This window comes from Nycticebus coucang, chromosome X, assembly GCF_027406575.1.
Source record: "Nycticebus coucang isolate mNycCou1 chromosome X, mNycCou1.pri, whole genome shotgun sequence".
NCBI classification, from domain to species: domain Eukaryota; kingdom Metazoa; phylum Chordata; class Mammalia; order Primates; family Lorisidae; genus Nycticebus; species Nycticebus coucang.
In genome coordinates this window covers 9,162,108-9,186,715 of record NC_069804.1, presented here as the reverse complement: position 1 = coordinate 9,186,715, position 24,608 = coordinate 9,162,108, and the positions used below count along the sequence as shown (strand labels likewise).

The following is a 24,608-nucleotide window of genomic DNA, read 5'->3' as shown; positions in this document are numbered from 1 at the left end:
TGTTTACATATAATTATGCAAATTCACAAGTCTTAGATTTCTTTCCTGAAACCATCAAATAAAATGTCAACATGTGGGCTTAGGAGGGTTATTACTGGAATAGAAATCATTATCTGTCATTTCACCTATCAAAAATACAGTAGCAATTACTGCATCATAAAGGGAATAAATACAAAATGATCCTGTTGCGTTATCTACTAAAGGCCTGGGAAAGTTGAATAACTGTCGGTTATTATGCTCAAGGAAGGCATTTGAGCCTTATTTGATGGAGGTTTATTCACTTCTTTGAAATAATCTCAAGACCAGTTACCCTGGTTTTAAAAACATGAAAGACAAATTTTAATATGCTGTACTTTGGGTTTTTTTTTTTTCCCCTACAATGCCTTCAGATAATATAAGGTTGGTCACAGCCCATGATATAAAATACGAGCTGTTGACTCACAGTTACACTAGAAGGGCCAATTTTACAGACTGCCGGGATAAAGATGATTTTAATTAAATCGCACAAATCCCTTTGTACTGCAACCAAGCCCTCCGCTTGCTGACTCTGAGCCATTCTGGCGTGTGGAGAGTTAACCAGGTTACCAGGATTCCTAGTTAACTTCTTTCACCAGGAATGCAATTCATGTTTACCTATATAAGGAAACCTGTTCGGCTGACCTGAGTTTGGCGGATTTTTGCGCTGACTGAGAGGCGTGTAAGCACACACCCTGGAGAGGGGGAGTGATTCCGAGCTGGACAGAGCAAGCTTCCTGACTGCCCCAGCCATTCAGCTGAGCCGAGGCAGAGAGCCGGCACTTGCCCCAGAACAGCCTGCCTGGAGGACCTACAGGTTTGCCTCTTCCAGATCACAGTTGAGGAACAAAAACCCCGTCCTGGGAAAAATGGGGAAGCCGGTGAGTCTTACTGCTCTCTCTCTGCTTGCTTCTGCTAAGTGGCACGCCTCTCCGCTCTCACCCAGGAAGCCAAGTGAGAGGCGTAGCTCAGCCTCTAACCCCACAGCTCCTTCCTGAACGAATACAAGGTTTTGTGAATACCCGCAGACAACTTTTTCTGCCTGTTTTGCACACGAAAAAACCCACAGAGGCAATGGTTTTAGCACCTTAAGACATTGCAGAGAGTGTTTTTCCCAGGCAAGAGTTTCTATACTATCGCCATGAGCAAACTTTCTCATCTTTGTTATACTCTCAAACGGTGGGCATGAGCCTTGGAATAGTTTGGGAGGAAGGCTGAGCCCCCAGGGAAGTAATAGTAAAATCTAAGAGGGGTTCTTAAAACTGCAGGCAGTGGGATAGTCTAGAAAAGTGGCATTTGTCACTAGAAAAGTAATCTGAAGGTATCATTTTTCATTCACGCAGCAGCAAAATCCTTGTATCCTGCACATGTAAGAAAGGACACCTTCTGACACACTGGGGAAAGCAAGAAGCCGAGCTGGCCTCTTTGTTCTAGACAATGTAAAGAAGCTCGCTCTTGCATTTTGACAAGGAGCATGTGACTATTTATATACGATGAGAATGATGAATAAAGGCTTTATGTCAAAGGCATCGTGGTCAATTGAGTTAAAACTTGGCTATATTCTAGCCGTATACAAAAATCTCAGTCTGAATGTAATTAAACATGGAAATATGAAAGTGTTTAACAGACTCACAGGGAAATTTTTATTATATACATACTTGGGAATAGCCAATTATAAGAGGCAAGGGAGGGGGAGGTTTAAACTATTTCAACTGAGTTCTGGGGCATAGGTGAAACATTTTAAAAGAAAGTCAATTTTTTATAGCTGCCAAAAGTGCTTTGAAATCAGATATGATTTTTTTTTTTTTCACAGTGAGGTGCTTTTCTGAATTGAGTTAGGTTGGATAACTGCGTTGAATGATTTGACTGCTAATCTTTCTAGGGAATATTGTCATTTTCTGTCATGCACAAAGACTTGTCCTAAGAGTTTGGGGAGCAGGATTTTGCTACTGACTGCAACAAGTGGCACGAGGACCTGATTTCAGATTTTTGATATTATGAAATATATTTTTAATTTAAAGAAAATAATCAGTGTAAACAAGCAGATTTGAGAAAAAGACCACTTTAAAAAAAATTGCAAGTCATAGTTGACTTCTTAGTGAGACTATGGATTTAATACAAGGATAAGCAACTGCTTAGTCATAAGGACAAAAGCTACGACCAATTTAATCTAGGATCTTTGCGTCTAGAAAGTATAACTTTCGCAGGAACACAGTTTAAATGAAACCTGCTCACCTCTGTGAGATGGAAACATAGAAAAGCAGTGTGTGTGATACAGTAGACAATTTAGTAAATAAAATTCTAAACAGCACAAATAGCAGAACCGAGGAAACAATGTGAATGTTATAAAGCTTGTTATCTGCTCAGTGCTGCTCAGAAAAATAGGAGGCTTGACATTGTGTGGCTGTCACTGGGAGTCAGTAACCCAGGAAACACAAAACACTAGTTTAAAATATACTGTTAATAACAGATGGTTTAATACCAGGTTGTCTCACCCTGCCGATGAGATGGCCCCAAGCCAAATCAACCAGCACGTCTGCCATTTTTCCTGTGAGTTGATATGTACATAGTTATTGTACACTAATTACATTAACAGCCAAGGGAATATATAACCAGAAAGACAGATGAGTCTCCTGGGGCGGGAAGGGTTGGGGGGGCATACACAGGGTTTTGGATCTTATGTGTAGAATTCTCCTTGCCAGTGGTATATGAATTACTGGAGATGACTTGGGGTCTCGCCTCTAAAATCGACTTATCCCTGGCTCCTCGGCAGCTCATTTGGGGGTAATAATATTGTTTATAGTATTTAACACTTTGGTGTTAACAGAGTTCCAGGAGGATTCCCTCTTGAAGATTAAAGTTTAGTGTCCAAATTCATCCTCCAATTAAAAGCAGGATGCTGTGTTGTTGCATTAACCCTCCTTGAGTCACTGGTAGTGTGTGCTCATGTGAAGGGTTTAACCATCTGACAACCTCCTTACACCTGCAAGATGTTAGTAGGTGCCCTGGTTAAAGAGGTTGAAAAATACTGGCGGTCGGGGTGGGGGGGGGGAGGAACTAAGCAAAAAGGGTCTTCTTAGAGCCTTAATATATTCATTTGTTGATAAGTGTTCTGACTCCCTGAGAGAGCCATTGCACGCAGCGCATGAAATCGGTGTGCTGCACTTAATTTGATGGGTCATTTCTAGTCTGATCATCCTGAGGAACATTCCTAACACAAAGCTTCAGGGGAACAAAGCTACCATAGAGCACTGGTAGGTGAGGAGCGGGTCACAGACGTGCCCAGCTGTTGATCTCTCTTGACACCCAGGCCATGAGACTGAACCTGGACTCATTGGTTCCCACAAAGGTTATCTCTGGGCCACGCAGCTTTCTCAGGTTACCCCAGTATATCGCATAGGTAGGATCAATGTTTATATCGGTCATGATGTGTAAAAGTTAGAAAACTGCCTTTGGCAATCCAAGTCCAGAATAGTGATCGAGCAAGTCAAAATGCCACAACACTGTGTTAACCTGGGCCTTAGAGCCCAAGGGGAAAAAAGTAGCCCAGTTTTTCTCATCTTGTGATAAAAACTGCAACCGTGAGAATGTGAATGCCCTCTGCATATATCATTGATTTTGTCTTCTTTATTGCATAAGGAACTTGAAGAGGTGTTCTTGTGTGTGTGTGTGTTTTGTTGTGTTTGTAGAGATTTACTGAAAAGCTAATAGTGAAGTGTTTATTCTCGGGATCCTTTCTAATGTTTGCTTATTGCTACTTCTACTTCCCTTTCTCAAACTGCTATCAGGGTTGTTTGTCTGGGATTTTCTCAATATCAGTGTGGCTTAGTGTAGGGGCAATGGCCATATAAGAACCTGGCTTTAAAGGTTATTTATTAAATGCAAATCTTTTCCTTGGACACTTTCCTTAACAATTTTGTACATAGCATTCCTATCCCTGGTGAACTTATCTAGCTTCCTCTGCCTACCATTTGACATCAATTACCTTCTGAAAACATTTGGCATTATTAATTGCTGTTACGTTCATTCATCAAATGCTTATTGAGTGTTTTTTGAAGTCCTATCCTAAATACTCTAGAGGAAGAGTGGGAATATAAGTTACAAATGAATTTAAACCAAGTCTTCGTGCACCCAGTAGCACTGCTGCAGAGAGCAACCTCATTACCTGAGCATGTGAAGCATGATTTGCTGCAAACTTACTTAATCACCCACTTTTCTTGCTGATCGTCCTCTAAGTCAGAGCTTCCCAATTGGTGGGCAGTGGACAGGTAACTGACACATCAAGATAGTCACGGTTTCATTGACCAGATGATTTGCACCCCAGAGAATGCCAGGTGGATGTCAATAAACTTAGTGTGCTTACAGAGGAAAGACACTGCCCAAATCTCCCTGCCAAGCATCTAGAAACAACTGAGAGGTGGACGATGCTGCTTTATATTTTGTTAATGAAATGTTCGAGACCACTCACTGTTGGGTTGTAAAGGATTCCTGGGGCACCACACAGAGAAGAGCTATTTCCAGAATACTAGGTAACTTGAGAGCTTTTATAATGGCTTGTAACCCCTGGAAATTATTGCAGTAGAAGGGTAGAAGACTCAGTAACAATTCTTATGAAACCGACAAGGGCAGCTGCTATTACTTCTAAGATCACACATCATACAAGGCTTAGAATTGAGGACTGTGAATTAATAACTGGTTTACACCAGTAGAATTTTCCAAGTACGTAGGGCATTGGAAAAATCAATTTAAAATATATTTATATTTGAGGAAAGATTAGCTGGTGAGGTGATAGTCAAGATGAGGACTTCTAGTTAAATGTAAAAGTACATTTCTATTGTTTAATTAATTGTGCACAATCACATATAAGGGGATCATCAGTGAATGAACCTTTCAAAGACATCGACTTACTATAAATATTAATGCCAGTGGTTCAGTTAATGTTATTTTTTATTTAAAAAGAAAATAAAATGAATTGCAGTGCTTTGGGGAATATAGCATTTTCAGATATGCGTGGGACTTAATAGCTGAAGCTGCATGAAGAATGGTTCTGACCATATGTGAACGAGTACCTCACACTCTCCCGTGAGTTGCTCTTCACTTGTCTAAACTTGAGACAGAAATGAAATTAAGCAGAACCTCGTCAATTTGACAGTTGGAGTTTCAACACGTGACAGAATTGGAATTTTGGTCAAAGAGCTTAAGCCAGAAAATGCTGCGTTATTTATAGGTATTGTTCTGCAACAGAGGCCTTGATTATTTAATGCAAAATTATTTTCCCCCTTGATTATCTAACTGCAGTTATTTATATCTGTACTGACATACTCATCACGTGTTGCCTTGGGGCACAAAACAGTGCTTATATATAAACTACCAGAGAACAGATAACAAATTTACCCGAACTGATATCCTTGGCTTAAAGGTAGGAAACAAAAGAATGGTAGTGTTTCCTAAGTTTCCCCCAAAGCAGAGGATGGTGGGTTTGGCCAAATCATTTTAAACTTCTTGGGAATTCAATTTCCTCATCTATTAATGGGAACTGAAATAGATGAACAGATCTATTGAACGGTTAGATCTATCGTTGAACAGTTGTGAGTATTGAAAATGGTCACATCTGCGAAGGTACCTGGCACAATACTGGGCATAAGGCTCGTCAGTAAATATCAGACATGAATGGTGATGGATCAGGCATCTTTATGTAAGCGATTCAGGGGTTGAAAAAGTCGAAGCCGATGCACACTGGTGGCTCTTATGTAATTTTACCCACTGGATTTGAAATTTGTGTTTCAGTGAAGCATGATATACTTTCTAAGGTCTTGTACTAGGTCCTCTTTGTTTATTTAAAGTACCTGTTGTCCCTTACAGGCCTTTGTTTGAGGCCCTTGTTCTAAAGATTTCTTCATTCTGTAGCAATCGATGTTATCACAATGTAGGTTTCTTACTCTTAAGGTGTTTTCCCAAAAGTACCATGTTTCTTTAATAAAAAAAAAAGTACCATGTTTCATAAACAAAGCAAAAAAGTGCTCGCTTCATGCTTATTAATGTGAAAGCTTGAAATCTTTCCAACAGCAATGGTGGGAGGGACTGGGTTAGCAAATTTATTTTTAAAAGCCAGTTTTTTTAAATAAAGAGAATGACTCCCTGGCTTCAGTTCATAGTAATGGTTTTCTGAGAGTGTTGAGGATGAACCTCTCTCAAGGTATTATACCCCGAGGGTTACCCTTGAACCCCACTCTCTTTCTCCAAATACCCACCCACCACACCCACTGCAGTGGAATATGACATTTAATCTAATGTGGCTCCCAAGACGTGGAGAAAATGTGTCCCATGGGCTAACATGCCCTGGCAAGAGTTCTTTGTTGCTAAGGCAAGTGGGATGTTTGTGTGATGAGGAAGCAGGTCAGCTTTATCAAAACGTAGATCAAGCCGCTTTCTACTTCTGACTTGTTTTCACTGAGTCTCAGATACAATCCACTGGTAAGATACAGCACTAAGAACGAAAAAACATTCCCCCAATTAATCTATAGCACAATGTTTTCTTAGCATTTAAATACTTCATGCTACATTTATTGAAAGAGCTCTTTCAGGTTTATTTAGTCTGATTACTTAAAAATCATATTATATATTTCTCCTGTGCATACATAAAATGGGAAGTATAAGTGAAATAAACTTCTTTCTTCTTTCTTTTCTTTTGAGACAGAGTCTCACTCATTTTGTCACCCTTGATAGAGTGCCATGACGTCTTAGCTCACAGCAACCTCAAACTCTTAGGCTCAAGTGATTATCTTGCCTCAGCCTCCCAAGTAACTGGGACTACAGGCACCCACCACAATGCCCAGCTATTTTTAGAGGCAGAGTCTCACTCTGTCTCAGGCTGGTCTCCAACTCGTGAGCTCAGGCAATCCACCCACCTTGGCCTCCCAGAGTGCTAGGATTACAGGTATGAGCCATCGCACCTGGCCCTGAGATAAACTTCTTAATTCTCAACTTTTCAATGTAGAGTCATCATGTCTGTACTTCTTTGCACCATGCCAAAATGCAGCATTTCTTTCAAAAGAGTTTTTCTACTATCACTGAGTTTATACCAGAATTAAAACTATATTCTTTTCTTAAATGGTCCTACAAGGGAATGCAGCTGTCCGTTCATACTACCAAGGAATTTCTACCGAGTTACTACATCTCTTAGTGAGGTAATTCTTTCATGCTTTAGGCATATATCCACAAATGCATTAGGATCCAGCACACTTGGTGGGTTCCATAGATCTCCTGTGTATCTGTCTAGACAACTTTCTGCCAGTACAACCTGAGCCCTGAGATGAGCTCTCTCCCTGGTCTGAGGGAAATCCTTCCTTCCTCTTTTTTTGAGTGGCTTGGCTAGGTCTGCAACTGCTCATCTCTGAATGGGTAAGGCTTGTTTTAAGATAATGCCTATAACTCAGCTGATGTGACAACAGTAAGTATCACTGTGATCAAGAGCGTCCGCCCAGGTAAGGTGGCTCATGCCTATAATCCCAGCAGATTACCTGGAAGTAAGAGGATTGCTTGAGGCCAGAAGTTCAAGACCAGCCTGGGCGATATAGTGAGACCTTGTTTTTACCAAAAATCAGAAAATTAGCCAGGTATGGTGGCATGTGCCTGAGTCCTGTGCACTCAGGACGCTGAGACAGGAGTTGAGGCTGCACTCTGGCATGGGGGATGCAGTGAGCGACATCTGTGTGGTCGTGTTTACTGCTTTCATGTGGCTTTCTTTCCAGTTAAGACTAAGTAAGAGAGCAAGGTCCCGGGAGGATGGGAAAATAAACGAGATAAGAATGAGGGTAGAGAAATGGGGAGATGGCAGGAAGGAGAGAAAAACAAAAAGGAGTAGCCCAACATTCATTCAGGGGCATCCCGCACATGCTGAGGCTGAAGTGGAACCCGTATTCAAGTAGATAACAATCAAGTGTAGGAAACAAACGTTGATGAAATATCACACAGACAAGGGTAAAAGTCAGGCTGGAATAAAATCTATAAAGCGGAGCTGTATGTTGCCATGAGATTGTACTAGGAGGATGTACAATCCAGAGGAAAGTCAGAGAAAGCTTTCCTGAGAAACGGCTGTTGCAACTGAGAGATAGAAGGAAAAAATGTGAGCCAATGTGTTTGCAAGGGTAAGAAATGGACAGATTCTGTGAGGGAATTTCCAAAAGTCCACACAGGTGGCAACCTGGAAAATAGATCAGATCAGGGGGTCATCAGAGTGAATGTGGGTGGACCAGACAGGAGCCTAGGAAAGAAAGCAAAGATAGTATTTACATGTGGTGGTAGAGATGAAGAGAAGTGGATGGATTTCAGTTGTATTTGAGAGGTGAAATTGACAGGAGCAGACAACTAAGGTGGCATGGGAGATGGTGAGGGATCGGGAGGTGTCAAGGCAGACTCCTAGGAATTTGGTTCACATAACTAGAGGGTTAGTGGTGTGGAGGGAACAGTGGAAGTTGACCTGCTTTAGAGAAAAAGAAGAATTATTTGTAGCCTGATAGACTAAAAAATGCAAGAGCTTTGAAGGCTAAAAGTCATAGTGTGGGTTTAAGTCCTATCTTATTCATTTACTAGTTATGTGACACTAAGTTTCTTTGAGTCTCATTTCCCCCATCTTTAAAAACTAGGTTACAAACATCTACCTCAAGAGTTGTTGGGACAATCAAATGAGGTTTATATAAATGAAAATCACCTCATATATGGTCAGATGCCCCACACGTGAGATACTATTATAACTCTGAGTTCACCAGCAACAAAACCTCTAGGGAGAATAGCTATTTTCAATAACTTCCTGGGGTGGAGATGGGGGTGGGGTGGCGTGTGAGGGTCTTGACAACTGAGATCTCAACACTCTGTAAGTTTACCTAAGTGAAGTTTTCTCCTTGTTGATAATGTACAGGACAGCTATTAACTTCAGTTGTCTGGTGAATTCCTTCTACTTCATTCCAATCTTTTTACCGCCCCCACGTCCCCACCAAACTGGATTAAGGGATCCCATATAGGAACAAGCTACACTGCTTTTCTCAGCTGAGATCCCTTATCACTTGTAAGAGGACTATAGGATTTAGGAAAATGTAACCCGAGAGTTTGCACTAACAGATGAGCACACTCCATTAACTTCACACTCCCAGTAGGGTTTGGGTGAAGGTTTTACCATTCTGTTTTTTTAGCATCAATTTAGCAAGAGCATTTTATATGACATGTGTAATTCCACTGCCCTTGAATGACCTCAGCAAATTCCTTTCTGGCTTCCAAATATTCTCTCATTAAAGGGAGTTATTAGGCAGTGAAAACTACAGCCATAGGGTTAGGAAAACCTTGGAATGGGCGGGTGAGGGGGAGAAAGGGGTTAAGCCCTGTGGAATCCAGGCATTACCTTCCCTGTCTGCAGGTGTCCTAGCATTGTAAGATCCAAGTCACTACCAAAATTCTCACCCCATTGGCTTGTTCCGTTTTTTTCCCTTTGTTCTTTGCACACAGTAAGTCTCTTTATTTTAGAGCTGAACTGTATGCCTACAGTTTGAGTGTATGTATGTAAAACCACACTTATCTTTTACTAAATTATTAAGAAGATTAGATTTCCCAAGACCCTATTCAATGTTTTTTTCACACAATAAACAATCACGTTCATATAGAAAAATGTGTGGGAGCATGGGAGTCACCACACTGTGTTTCCATTTCACTTGTGTCATGTTTGGGTGGACGATTGTGAAGCATCTGTTTGAACTTGGAGGTAACTAGATTGTGCTTGGTTTTTGATCTGGATATTTGAGATTTTACTGTACACACGCAAACTAGGATTTAGGTGTGTGAAAGGGAAGGAAGTGGAGTGGATGCTGTAATTCTAACTGGAGGTACTAGGAGTGTAAGGCCTTCCTCTTCCTACTACTTTTCTCTGCCTTCCTAATTTTTGCCTGTTTTGGCGTGAAAGCATTTCAAGAGATAAGGTCAGTTTGAAAAGTCAATTTTCAATCTGAATTGTATCTCCCACAAGGACTGCTGTTTTCACTTCAAAAAAAACTCACTTGGCTGTGGCTTTGCTGAGTTCAAAGCAGGAGCATTCCATAGAACTTCTAATTAGCATGTGCAACAGGAGTTGCTCTAAGCCTAGTTGTTTTAGGAGTCACAATACAATAGAAGGAAGCCAGAGCTGGACAGTGTCAAGCCAGAGAATGAGTTCACTTTGTCCAGGAATGGAGTTATCTGCCAATAAATCAATTGCCAGTAAATTAAAGATTATGAAGGAACCTGGAGGAATGATCCAGAGTGAAGGTCACGGCAAAGAGAAAACCTATCAAACATTACGATCAATGAGAAATGGTGAGAACTTCTGTTTCCAGATCCCCAAGTAAAGCGCTTGCAGAGATAAAAATGTGAGCTTTGCATGCCATCAAGCCTTCTACTCTGTTTATCCTGCTCGGAAAGACTGAAACTGGGGAAGAGTAAGGCCTCTGCCAGCAGACTGTAGGTCATAAATTAGTTAATAAAATCTGTCCCTTGTTATCTTTGAGATAGCCTATTTTATATATGCTTGTCTATTTGATTTATTTATTTGCTTACTCCAGGCTGTATTTCGATAGCATAAGTCAATATATGAGTTTTAGATATAGAAAAGTTTATTTAAAAATGACCTGCTTTCTGAGAGGAAAATAATGGGGTGTGGAGGGGTATATGCTATGCCAGTAGTTTATTGCTGTTGATCAGAAATTTCCAAGTTCACTTTAGATTTCAATACGTAATACTAATGATTCCAAGGAAATTATTGATAGTGTATTGTTATATTTTAAAATATACTTATTTTATCAAAACTTAATCTGTAATGATGCTTCGAAGATTATTTCAAGGTTTGTGTAGTTCTAATTATTTCTGCATATTGGTGTTAGTGCATTCACTTCTTGTTTTATCTACTAGAGTCACTATCAATGATAAAGCAAACTATATGTATCTATGTACATTTCTCTATATATTACATATAGAAATATATTTGCTCATTTGAAAGTTTCTCTATTTTAAGAAGGGCACACATTAGCTACTGTCCACTGACTTTGTTTCAAAACTGAAAGACCTAAGAAAAGAAAATGTCACTATTTTTTAAGACTGAATGTAATAACTTAGAAGACAAATGGAAGATCAAAGAAGTCATGGGGAAAAAGAAAAGTAAAAAGAGAAAAGGAAAGAAAAGAGAAGCAGGAAGTGTTGGAGGAAGGGAAGTCCCAAAGCAACAAAAAACTATTCCTCTCTCCAGCCAAGCCCACTCCCCATATAGAAACAAAAACCCAGGGGCGGCACCTGTGGCTCAGTCGGTAGGGCGCCGGCCCCATATACCGAGGGTGGCGGGTTCAAACCCGGCCCCGGCTAAACTGTAACCAGAAAAAAAAATAATAATAAAATAAAATAAAAAAAGAAACAAAAACCCAGGAAAAAATAAAACAGGTGCGGGACTAAGGGATCAAGAAAAGAAGAGGCAGGCCCCAAATTGCTAGAAAATACTGGAGGCAGAAAGAGAAGGGGGGAAGGAAGAGAGAGGGGGGAGAGAGAGGACAAAAGAAAGAGGGAAAAATACTCTGCAGGAAATGCTTACAAAGTTAAAGAATTGAGCAAAAAGGGAAAAGAAATAAGAAATTGAAAGGCAACATTAACTAAGAAATGATACAAAAATGGGCATTGTGCTTGAGTGGGTGGATTGCCCAAAAAACAATGTTCTCTAGTATCTTTATGAAAGGAAAAGTACACAGCACAAAAGTGGAAGTGGGCAATTAGAAGAAAGCAAGAATAAAGCAAAGAGGTGCCATTAGCCCACGTGCCAAAGTAGCCGGCTGAGGAGTGGGTCCCCAAGAATGGCTTAGTAATAATGGGGTCTTTCCCAGTGAAACCCAAAAAGATGACTGGGCTGGTCTAATTTTTGTAATTGATCATGTTCTACAATAGTAGTGCAGACCCAGTTTTCTTTTTAAATGTTCCTAACTCAAAAAGTAATAGGAGTCCATGGCTTCTAAGCTGTGAGGTGCTCTGGAGAAGGTTGGTTCTTCCTGACTTAATAAATGGTTGGTGACCTAAAGACCTAGGTTTATGATTCAGCAACCCAAGGAATTGTTTTTATGGCAAGTTTGCACCTTACAGCCAATCATACATTTCAAAGCCCATTTCAGAAAATAAGTTTGACACAGCATGCTAACTGTGAATTATTCTTAGCTGCAGTGAGGAATGATGTTCAGTGTGGTTGAGGAAAGCTTACCAGTTGTTGACTCAGAATTATACAGCTGTATTTAGAACTCCAGCGGGCAATTCTGAAGATGGCAAACTTTACTTTGATACAGTGGCGTCACACCTCCATTAGTGCCCTGCTTAGAATGCAAACATCTGCTTGCTTTTATTGCCCATGTGTTACTTAAGATGGTCTGTTTCTTTATGACGTAAATCGTTGGAATCTACTATTTTTAAAGACTCTTTTAGTGTTTCCCTGAAACGATCACTCTTTACAATTAATAGATACTTGGCCCTTTAGGTATACAGAAATTACAAAGATCATATTTTCATTTCTCCTGACCTTTTCCAAAGATGACATTACAACTGGAGTTCCCTGTTGCAGAATTTGTTGTCTTTCTGGGCCGTGCGAATCACAGGTTCACATCAGCACATTAGGTCAAAAGAAACTTCACATTTCCAGTGACTGAGTAGGAGCCTGCTGATTTTTGCCCTCTGACCTTACCTGTGTGCATTTGCTACTTCAGTTTGCCCTGCAAGGGTTTACTGTTTCATTTTCTGCTGATTTATCTCACCCTGGCAAGGTACAGGGCAATCTGTTTGTCCTCTAGGCTGTATATATATCCAGCACAGATAAGCTTCAGGGCAGCAAGGATTGTCACTTTAATTCCAATGGACTGGCCATACATCAAGTGTTGTATGATGTTGGGCAAGTATGGCCCAACATACTTGGTGGGCAATATTATCTTACTTTCATGGTAAGTAAGAACTTAAAGCCAGTGGGACTGCTCAAGAACATGACTGCCATGAAACAAGGGCTCTACCTATGAGAGAAACAAAACCCATCAATTATGATGCCAGATTTGAGAAAGGATTGGCATAAGATATAATGAATAATGCAATGGCTCTCTTTAGTCCACCGATTACAAAGGCATAGGGGATACACCTATACATACTGGGTCCTGTAACTTACAGAGAGTTACACAATAGGCCATCTGGAAGAGTACTCTGAGTCCATAAAATGTGCATCTTACTCAGGTCCTAGGATTGCATGTTGGCAGGAATTTTCAAGGGAATTCTCCCAGGGGAAGAATATTGGAAGATGAGAATTTGAAGATTGTGAGAGTTCCTGAAATTTGCCAAAAGATTAAGACAAGGACTAATTGGAGGACTTTAAGAGACCAGAAAGAACAAATGGGGAAATGTTGGGGAATAATGATTTCATTCCACTTAACATCTTGTTTCTCGTTCTCTCTGGATTCTGAATGTTAAATTTATGAAAATAGGAGGGAGGAAAAGAGTGTGTACAAAAGGGAAACAATTGCAGGGTGGTAATAAAAGGGAAGCAATTGCAGGGTGAAAATAAAAGAACGTCCACTGCCTCATGACTGGGGAGAGAAAAAGAATACAAGGAAGAAATTTAAAGTCATGATTGCAATAAATTTAACAATCACAATATAGTGTCAGAAATAGAGTGATGTAAATAGGAGAGATAAGTTACAATTCAAATTATTTTCATTTAATTAGTTGAGAAGATTAAATGAGTGGTCTTCAAACTTTTTTGTTATTTCTAAAGTATTCTTGCTCTTTCTCTCTCTCACACACACACAAAGATGCACACGTGATGCAAATTATCCCCCGTAAACAAAACAAAATAAAACCAATATATATGTGCTGCTTCCCATCTCAGCTAAGGAAAGATGTAGAAAAGAACTCATTTTGCTTTCACAACCCTCACTTGCCACAGCCACCATCACTAGCTATTGAGTGCCCCGCAGGTGTGTGCAGAGCAGCACAGAGGTTAGGAGGACCAACTTTTGAACCAACACAGAGTCAATTTAGAATCTCTGCCATGTCACATACTGGCTATACTTCTTGCTCTTAACACTTAACTTCCCGACCTTAGTTTTGTTTAAAACCCACCTCCCAGGCTCAGTGCCTGTAGCTCAAGCGGCTAAGGCGCCAGCCACATACACCAGATCAGGTGGGTTTGAATCCAGCCCGGGCCTGCCAAACAACAATGACAACTACAACCAAAAAATAGCCAGGCGTTGTGGCAGATGCCTGTAGTCCCAGCTACTTGGGAGGCTGAGGCAGGAGAATCACTTGAGCCCAGGAATTGGAGGTTGCTATGAGCTGTGATGCCACAGCACTCTACCCAGGGCGACAGCTTGAGTCTCTGTCTCAAAAAAAAAAAAAAAACCTGCCTCCCAAAATCGTTTGATAAGACTAAATTAGAAGTATGTGTACTATTCCCCATAAAGGAAGCACGCATCCCCTCCAAGCTCCTTGGGGGTGATGGCCCAGTATTTGACAAACATGTGAACCCCAGAACTCACTCTGAAGGACAAATTATGCACAGCACACCACCTCTAGGGGAGAGGGTGCCCACCAAAAGGCTTTTGAATTCGTTGGTTAATACTTTTACTCCAAATCACTCTGAATTGTTTGGACTTCCTTCATAGGCCGGTGGACTTAAGAAGGACTTAAGATGCCTTTGTTAATATAGCTAACGAAAAGGATTGGTAACATACAGAAACAATGAGCCACCAGAGTTAAAGGCAGACGTTTATTTTCTATCACCCTGTCCATTTCATTCACAATTGACAGCTTTATACTTTCGAATAATCTCTCTGAGACTAGATGGGCCTGAACCTTTGCATGTAAAATAATGCTCAAATAATTGGAATTAACAATACTAAAATAGTCAGTGATTTCAGGCAACTGCTGTAACATATGTTGATGGAAAAGTAACTTTTCAGAGTTTTGCCTGGAGATAAATTCTCTGTAACATGCTTGAACAAATTGAACACAGAGTTAAAATTTATTTAGAAGATGATGTTTTGCCCTGGTCTGGTGTTAGTCATTTTAGAAATATACATATCCTGAGGACATAATTCGACGGGGCAATAACCCTAATCGACAACAAATCCTAGTTCTATAAATATACAAAAGTGACAGCAATATGAAATGAAAGAAATTAATATCCCATAGCCACTTCCACTTCTTTTTACGTTCAAGGAAGTGTTCTTCTCAGGAGAAAGAACGCCATGTTGAAGTCATCCTAAGGTTGACTGGAGGAGTTTTCCAAACTACTTCATTGCTGAAGTCTATTTATCATAAGCATATTTAATTTTACCTTTCCTCCTCTTAGATTCCAAACCATAGACAAATGATTTACTTACTTGTTCTACTGAACAGTAGATTACAAAATTTGTATCCTTCTGTAATGTTTTTTAAAAAGACCTTGGAGGAGAACACTTAGCATTTCCCATCCTCCAGATGGAATATATGAAAATTAAAGAACATAGATCTTTTTTTGCTAAGTTATCATAGTTTCTGGAGCACAGATGTTGTGTTTTTCCCTCATACGTGTCTGATCCTGCAAAGGTGCTTATTTGCCTTAATACCTGTGTATGGAAGTGTCATACAATCTTAGTCTTACAGAATAACCAACAAAGCAGATAAACCTAAAAGTTCAACATCGAAAGACTTGAGATGTCCCTACCTTAATGTTGGAATTTGGATCATATAGTGAAACTGTGTAATTTGATTTCTTAACTTAAAAAACTGCAGTAGAAGCTGGGGCCTACCAGCTCCCTGGCTAGGTATCCACAGCCCCCTTTCTCTTTTGCTATTTGACAAGGTATCCTTTTGAAAGAAAGTACATCCATCACAGGTACCTTTGTTTCACTCACAGGTCTCCCAAACATGTTCCTGACTTCCATTTTGTAGGTAATGATGTTTGTTAAACAATATTCAAAATAGCACATACTAAATTCGTTTTTCCCACAGGTGCCTGGAAGTAATGTCCGTAGTAAAATGTTTGGAGTCTGTGCAGCAGCACCAAAGGTGCGATTTAGTTGGCTGTGGTTGTAGTACATTCAACAACTTTTGTATTCAGGAAAGTCTGCTGGATACTTGGGGATGCTGAGAAAATGTTCAAGAATGCAGCATGAACAAAACCCACATCTTCTCCACCCTAAAGATGCACTATTGAGTGGAGGACAAACAACTATAATATAAAACACAGCCCACTCATTTGTTCAACAACTATTTATTAGACACCTATTTATTAGGCTATGGAGACACACGTTTCCTGCCCTCAAGGAAATTACAGTTTGATAAAGAATTTTAAATAGGTGCTAAGTCGAAGCACAAACTGAACATTTTCATTAGAAACATGAAGAGCGCGTGTGAGAAGAAAACGACATTCTGATGAATGTTGACAATAACTCTGGCATGTGTTTATATCAGTATTGGCATCATAAAGATTATATGATTAACAGAAGACAATCAAAACGACTTCGTTGGTTGGGCTTTTATTATCATTCTTGTTATTTATTTGCAAGCTATCATTTATGTTTCTGCTGTCTACTTGAAATAGTCCTGAAGTGGTTGAAGAGAGTCTTGAGGCCTTAGTGAGCTCTGGAATCTGCAGGTGAGAGCTAGGATGAAGCAGGCTGCTGGTCCTCAGTCACAGAAATTCTTTTACCCAGTCTGGGGATGGGGCCTGAGAGTCTGCATGTCTAATAAGTTTGCGGGTGAAGCTGATGCCACTTGTCGGCAGATTCTACTTCGCAGCACTGGTTTAAGCTCCAGACAGCCTGTTGTAATGCCTCCTAGATTCTGAGGACAGCATGAAAGATGATGGTAGGATTCCTGCATTTCTTGGCCATGGCCACCGAAGAGAAAAAGCCAAGTGGCAAGTACAATGTACATATGAAATAAATTCTTTGGACCACTCAGGAAACTTGTTAGGGAAGGCTTTAGATTTGGGGAATTGCACTTCATCAATACTAGTTTAACTCTCTCTGATCAGTCTAGTCGGCTTGTGTTAACACACGCAGCTGCATGACCCCTGAGGGCCTGTTGCAAAGGGTTTGTTTGCTGTGGTCACGGAGCTTTAGAGTTTCCAGTTCCCGTGCACACTCTGGAGAATTCTGAAACGTAGTTTGCATGTCTGCACTTTGCTGTCCCTGATCACTCGCCCATTCTCTGAGGTAGTTTTGCATTTTGAGTGAGGACTTCCTTGTGGAAGGACTTCCTTCCCAGGACTTCCTCGTGGAAGGCCGTGATAAGGACAGACCATGGGATGTGAGCTCACAATATCTTTAAGAGCCAAGTGAACTATTTTCTTTCTTTTCTATGTCTGTAATTTCTCTGATGCGACTGGTGGGATGAGAGCACTAAAGGGGGAGTTGGAAGAAGTGATTTCTTGTCCTGGCTCGTCTGGCATGGACCATTTTGTGACTCTATGACCTTTTTTGGGTCAGTTGAGTTTTTCAGTGTAAAGTTTCTGGGTCTATAAAATCAGAATGCAAGATAGTAGGGAATGTTTTAAAGTACCTTACCACAGTGTCATTTGTTACAGGGAATTTTGTGGTAATGCTTTAAAAAGGTATTTTAAAGTATGTGCAAAGGGAATATTTTAAAAAGGAATAGCATGTAATTACCACATAGACCAGATATTGCACTCCTGGGCATTTATCCTAGAGAAAGAAAATGTTCACAGAAAAACCTGCACATTAGTATTCATGGAGGCTTTATTCATGTTAGCCTGAATGTGGAAACAACCCAAATATCCTTCAAGAAGTGAAGGGTTAAACAAACTGGTCTGTCTTTATCACAGAATACTGTGCACCAATGAAAAAGAATGGACCATGGATACAACCTAGATGAATCTGCAGGGAATTATTCTGAGTGAAAAGGCAATGCCGAAAGGTTACATACTATGGGATTCCACTTGTCTAACTCTCTTGAAATGCCAAAATTTTAGAAATGAATTATACATTAGTGGTTTCTAGGAGCTAGTGATAGGGGAAGGGAGGGGGTGGATACAGTTATAAAAGGGCAACACAAAAGATCCTTGTAGTGATAGAATTAAATGCACAGACACACACACACACAGTGGTACAAGTAAACCTGGGAAAATCTGAATAAAATCAGTAGGTCGTATCACTGTCAACATCCTGGTTGTGACATCATACTATAGTTTTGCAAATGTTCCCATGAGACAGTGGTTCTCAACCTTCCTAATGCCATGACCCTTTAATACAGTTCCTCATGTTGTTGTGACCCCCAACCATAAAATTATTTTCGTTTCTACTTCATAACTATAATTTTGCTACTGTTATCGTAAATATCTGATATGCAAGATGGTTTTAGGCGACCCCTGTGAAAGGTCATTCGACCCCCAATGGGGTCGTGACCCACAGGTTGAGAACCCCTGCCATAAGAGGAAATTGAGCAAAGGGTGTGAGGTGTGTGTATGTGTTATTTCTTACAACCGCATATGAAATGACAATTACCTCAATAAAAATTTGAATTAGATGAAAGTTTTTCTAGAAGGTAATAAGGAATTTTGTTTATTATCAGTCAAAAATTTATGTTAATATGATTAAAATGTCAAATTATCATCAATAGTTGTTCAGTAATCATCAACAAATCTTCTACTTTTGTAAACTTTCTGAAAATAAACCATTGAACAGACAGGGGAAAAAAATTTTAAATGATCCTCTGCAGCAGCGGTTCTCAACCTGTGGGTCATGACCCACAGGAACTGTATTAAAGGGTTGCGGCTTTAGGAAGGTTGAGAACTACTGCTCTACACCAAGAATTGACAAACAATGGCTTCGCAGGCTAAATCCAGGTTGCCATCTGCTTCTGTATGGCTCCAAGCTAAGAATGGTTTTTATATTTTTTAATTTGAAAAATAAATTCAAAAGAAGCAGTTATATTTTGTGACAAAGGAAAATGATACAAAATTCAAACTTCAGTGTCTATAAATAAAGTTTTATTGGAACACAACTACACTCATTCATTTATGCTTTATTATCCATGGCAGCTCTTGGGGTACAACAACAGAGTTGAGTAGCTGTGACACAGACTGTCTGGCTCATGAAGCCTAAAGCACTAACTCTTGAATAGAAAAAATTTTCCCACTTCTACACTAGGGGGGTAATTGCCCAGGACTTTCTAGGCTTAGAAGGTCTCCCATTGTCACTGGGTTTCCTAATATAGCCCCAATGAGTGATTATCTTGGTTTCCAGGCATTCCCAGAGAAACATAAGGAAGATAATGCTAACAGTTCACAGCATAAATCCCATAAGAAAATGTTCTAAGTGTCAGTACCTGAATAGCAAGTGTCTTGGGTTGTTCTGCTTGTATACTCTAACCTTCTGGCAGAGACATAGATCATACTTTACAGATGCAGCCCAGGACAGTGGGTGTCTATTGAGAGGGTGGAGGAGGGTGAGAGAGAGAATTTTCAGATGTTTCTTGCGGAGCATAGGAAAAAATGTGGTCTCAGAGCGAGACAGACGGATCAGGTTCAAATCCCTCAGGCATGTGCCAGCTCTGTGACCTGGGCCAAGTTACCCATCTTTCTAGATTTTTCTTTACTCCGCTTCAGAAGGAATAGAAATAATAATCCCCAGTTTCAGGGAGGGATGCAGTAAACTCTTCAGCACCTGGCATGCGCTGGCAGAACTTGCCAATGCTCGTCCCAGGACGGGAGGCCAGGCGTTACCCTGTTTTTGTGTCTGGGCTCTCCATACCTCACATTTCTCAACCTAACCTCAGAATCTACGCAGAGACATCAGAATTCTTTTACAAACATCGATCAGGCTCCGTTTTTGCAGTTTCTCCTTAAGTGTCTATGGAGTGTCTTTTTTCAAAACTAGACTGTTTCCCTGCTGCCCAGACCTCTCTGCCGAGAGACCTGAGTAGAGGCTCTGACACAGTGGAATATAAATCAAATCTATTTTCCAATTATAGGATGAAATATGTCTTCAGTGCTGGGGAAAACCTGTTGGTTGGTGTTATCCCAGTAGGCTCAACACTAGTCTCCAGGAATAGGCCAATTCAGGTTTTAAAATGTTACCGGGCCAGGGCGGCGCCTGTGGCTCAGCGAGTAGGGCGCCGGCCCCACATGCCGAGGGTGGTGGGTTCAAACCCAGCCCCGGTCAAACTGCAACAACAAAAAAAAAAAAAAAAAAAAATAGCCGGGCGTTGTGGCGGGCGCCTGTAGTCCCAGCTACTAGGGAGGCTGAGGCAAGAGAATCGCGGAAGCCCAGGAGTTAGAGGTTGCTGTGAGCCGTGTGACGCCACGGCACTCTACCTGAGGGCGGTACAGTGAGACTCTGTCTCTACAAAAAAAAAAAAAAAATGTTACCGGGCCTTTGGATTATAAAGACAAGCTCCATACTGAAATCAAACAGTCTAAAGGGAAACACACAGGGAGACTGGCTTGCAGCCTATCACGGACGAATGTTCAATTCCAAGTGCCCTGGCCTGTGATTAACTCTCCACATTGGTTCAATAGAGACTTGCTCATGCTACTCACCAGCTTCTCCCAGGACGAGTCAGACTGGCAGCCTTGACCCTGTTCCATGCCACACACTCTCTGGAAAGGACATAAAATACAGTCTCAGGTGTCCTCCCCAATCTGGACCAGGTACAACAAGACTGGACTGACTCAAATGCTGAGGGAGACATTGTCCCTGAACATGACTTTGATTCCTCATAAAGATGCTCAGAGAAAAGATTTTTCGTATAGTAATGTTAATCCAGGTTCTGATGAACAAGGATGTTGCTATGAGAGAAAGAGAGGATCAGGGAGACAGAGAAAGAGAGAGAGAAGTTGATAAATGAGTTTTCATCAGGTTGAGTAGGTATTTTTAGATTTTGTCAATCTGTTAGATTAAGAGCTATGGCTGAAATTACTTACTTTCTTTGTCACCTTTCTTTCTCCCAACTGTCTTAAAGATATGGCACCCTAATAACCAGCAGAAAGTAAGCACATGTATGTAATGAGCCAATATATATTTTTTTCTCTGTGGCTACTCAAGTTTTGTTGCTTAAAGATAAATGAGAATTGTCTATCCCCACATAGCCTGCATCCCACCCGCATCTCCCTGCCAAAGCTACCCCAAATAATATCCCTATAACTTCCTCATGGCTGAATCCACTCAGCACTTCAACCCTTACTGTACTTGATGTCTCAGAGATATTTTGTATTGCTTTTTCCTAACATGTCTTATGGCATTGCTTCCCAGATCCTTGAATTTCAGGGATCAATATGACTTTTTTAATGGCAGGGGATTAATATGGGTTCCCAATTTTAAAGTAGCCTTTGATGATGTACTTTAAAAAAACATACAAAATATCAAAATAATGGACATTTTACCATCAAAAAATATAAACAGGATGTAATCTTAGAACAAAGGGAAGCCTTTATATTTAAAAAAAAGTAGTTTTATGAAGAAATTATTAAATTATTATTAAAATTCACTACCCCTGATTAGGAATTTCACTATGACTCAGTCCTGATCTGATTCCTCATGGTTCCCAAGTCCAATATCCGTGGCAAGGCTCTCCTTCTTGATCTAGCCTCTGCCTATCTTCCTAGCAATGTTTCTCAACAGTCACCATCATCACTATTAATGGATACTTCACTCCACATCTGGACCTGACTACCTAATAAATATAAGAACTGTACTTCATCTCTTCAATCTTCAAAAAATATTGGTTGACCTTTCAACTCAATGCTTGAGAACCATTCAGCCTATATTTGAACCCCAGCTTTTCCACTTGCCTACTATGTTCCCTTGGACAAGTTTCTAAACTGTAAATTAGTAAAATGGGAATTAAATGGAATTAATGTTTTAGTGTTTATACAGTGCTTACTACAGTCCTTGGTTCATAGTAACCAGTAAAAAAGGTAATGGTTACATAAAAAGCAAAAATAGGCGTAAAACTAAGTTACCTGGTGAAAGGGAGCAACCCAAACTGTGCCCAGTCATCTTGTCATGGGCTGTGCCACTGGCCATGGGGAAGTACAGGTATAAAAGTTGTCTGGATGAGTCACTGCAAATATATCTCAGATACTAGAAGGCTTTAAGCCACACTGCAAAAGTGATGATTTTGTTGTCATAAGCTAGAGTCATAAGTGACCTGAAAGTCTCTTCTCCAGTGCCCCTGACTGCTGGCTATTTACCCATATCTGAATGTCTCCAGGAAAGGTAGATCGTCCCCAAAAGGACAGTTCATTCTACTGATAGGGCCACCATAGACAGGGACATTCTAGAGAAGGGCACATTGAGGAGGAGTGTCAGAGAGTGGTACATCACAGATCAGGGCATCATACAAGGGGGCGTCTTAGAAGCCACTACAGAGATGAACGTCCTAGGAAGAAGATATGATGCTTGTCAGATACAATTTCATCACAGAGACAGACAGTATAAGATCATCCTAGAGAAGTCTGTTCCACAGGGACGTCTTAGAGGCTTTCATGTCAGCCTCTCCTGGCTGGACAAGAGATTGTAAGCTCCCTGAGAGCAGGGGAGGGTCATTTTTATTTTTATATTTCCATCATCTGGCATATGCATTGCCACAAAATGGGTATTCAGTCTTGTTTGTGGAGTGAAGACACGTATACCATCTCCTCTGCACGCAGCCTTTAAAAAATGTTGAATCTCTTAGCCCTTTCTTCTCTTCTGCAGACTGAACTGGCCTAGTTCTCGGAAAGGTGTCCAATATGCTGAATCTTTCTGACTTCTCCCCATCTTAAGAGTCCTGGATGCCCATTGGTAGGAGGCAGAATTTCTAGACTGACCCTCCAAAGACAATCTCCAGAACCTTTGAATGATCTAAGATATCATTTCCATGATTATTTTATGTTACACAGCACAGTTGATCTTAACCTAGGGAGATTACCTGGGTAGGCATGATCTGGTCCCAGGAACTCATAAAAACTGAAAACATTCCCTGTCTGATAGCAGAGGGGGAAGTCAGGGAGATTCAAAGCATGAAAAAGATTTAATATAGCATTTCTGGCTTTGAAAATGGAAGGGATTGGGTGCAAGGGTAGAAGAGCAGCCTACAGGAGCTGAGCAACCCTCTGCTGACAGCAGCAAGGAAATGAGGACCTCAGTCCTACAAACTTCAAGAGAGAAATTCAGCCAACAATCTGAGTGATCTTGGAAGTGGGTTCTTTCCCAGAGCCTCTGGATAAGAACTCAAGCTGAGCTTTCAGCCTTGTGAGACCTGAGCATAGAACCCTGTTGAGCCTATCCAGAATTCAAACTTACAGAACTGTGAGCTAATAAAAAGTTGCTGTAGACCAGATGTGGTGGCTCACCTGTAATCCTAGCGCTTTGGGAGACTGAGGTAGGAAGATCACTTGAGGCCAGCAGTTTGAAACCAGCCTAAATAAGAGTGAAATCCTATTTCTATTAAAAAAATAATAATAATAGAAAAATGAGGTGGACAAGGTGGCACCCACTTATAGTTCTCACTACTAAGGAGGCTGAGGCAGGAGGATCTCTTGAGCCCAGGAGTTCGAGGTTTCAGTGAGCTATGATAAAGTCAGTGCATTCTAGCCTGGGCAACCAAGTGAGATCCTATCTCAAAAAAAAATAAAAACATGTGGGGTGGTGCCTCTGGCTCAAGGAGTAGGGCGCCAGCCCCATATGCTGGAAGTGGTGGGTTCAAACCCAGCCCTGGCCAAAAAAATAAAAAAGTGTTGTTTTAATTCACTAAATTTGTTGTAATTAGTTATTGAGCAGCAGAAAACCAACATACCATTTGTCACTATCTTTATTTACTTTTCCGGAATTGATGTTTAAAAAGCGAATATCCTAACTAAATATTTCTTTTAATTCTGAATAGGAAATTCAGATTTGAGTGAATATTTCTTTCATGTTTCAGCTTATTAATTGCCAGTTAAATTACCTAAAGAGAACTGCAATAACATTTGTACTTACCAAAAAGAAGCCGTTGTTTGCCTATTTCCGATTTGTTTCACAAACTAAGAACTGATTGTGTGAGAAACTTAAGTGCAATGATAGAAACACATTTAGACAATTGGAACTCTAGATCTCTGGATTTATAGATCTCCCTAGTTGAGAAGAGTGTAACTTGTTCATAAATTTAAAATATAGTAACAATCAGAAACATCTGGTTTTCATTCCAACATGTGAAGAGCTCAGCAGTCATCACTCCTGCCCTCTCAACAAGAAAAAAGCAGAACAAACTAGAAACCAATGGCTTGTCTTAGATCCATCAGAGAATTGAGGTCATAGGACAACCTGTCACCCTCAAAACTGGACAGGCAGGCTAATCCAGAGAATATAGATAAGTTTCCCTGAAGCAAAAGCCGTTGGACCCAATAGTTAGTAGGAGCACTTACATTTTAACTGCAGTGAATTGCTGGTAGCTGAGTGTGGGCTAACTTGAGAGTTAAAAACTACTGGAGGGCCAGTTTCAGTGAGGCCCCAACACTTCATAAATGTTACCTCTAGAGTCCCCACTAGGTTCTCAGAGCGAAAATCAGAGAAAACGCACCAAGTGCTTAGTCTGGGTAAAGG

General features: G+C 40.5%; 1 protein-coding gene across 1 annotated transcript in view; it reads left to right on the top strand.

The window, feature by feature from the left end:
* The first annotated feature begins 479 nt into the window (after window positions 1-479).
* The window catches only part of MID1 (midline 1), a 367,686-nt gene continuing 343,557 nt past the window's right edge, over window positions 480-24,608 (top strand). Inside the window, exon 1 of the mRNA XM_053580019.1 lies at window positions 480-896. The gene's annotated coding sequence lies outside the window, so the exon portion shown is untranslated. The remainder of the gene's footprint in view (window positions 897-24,608) is intronic.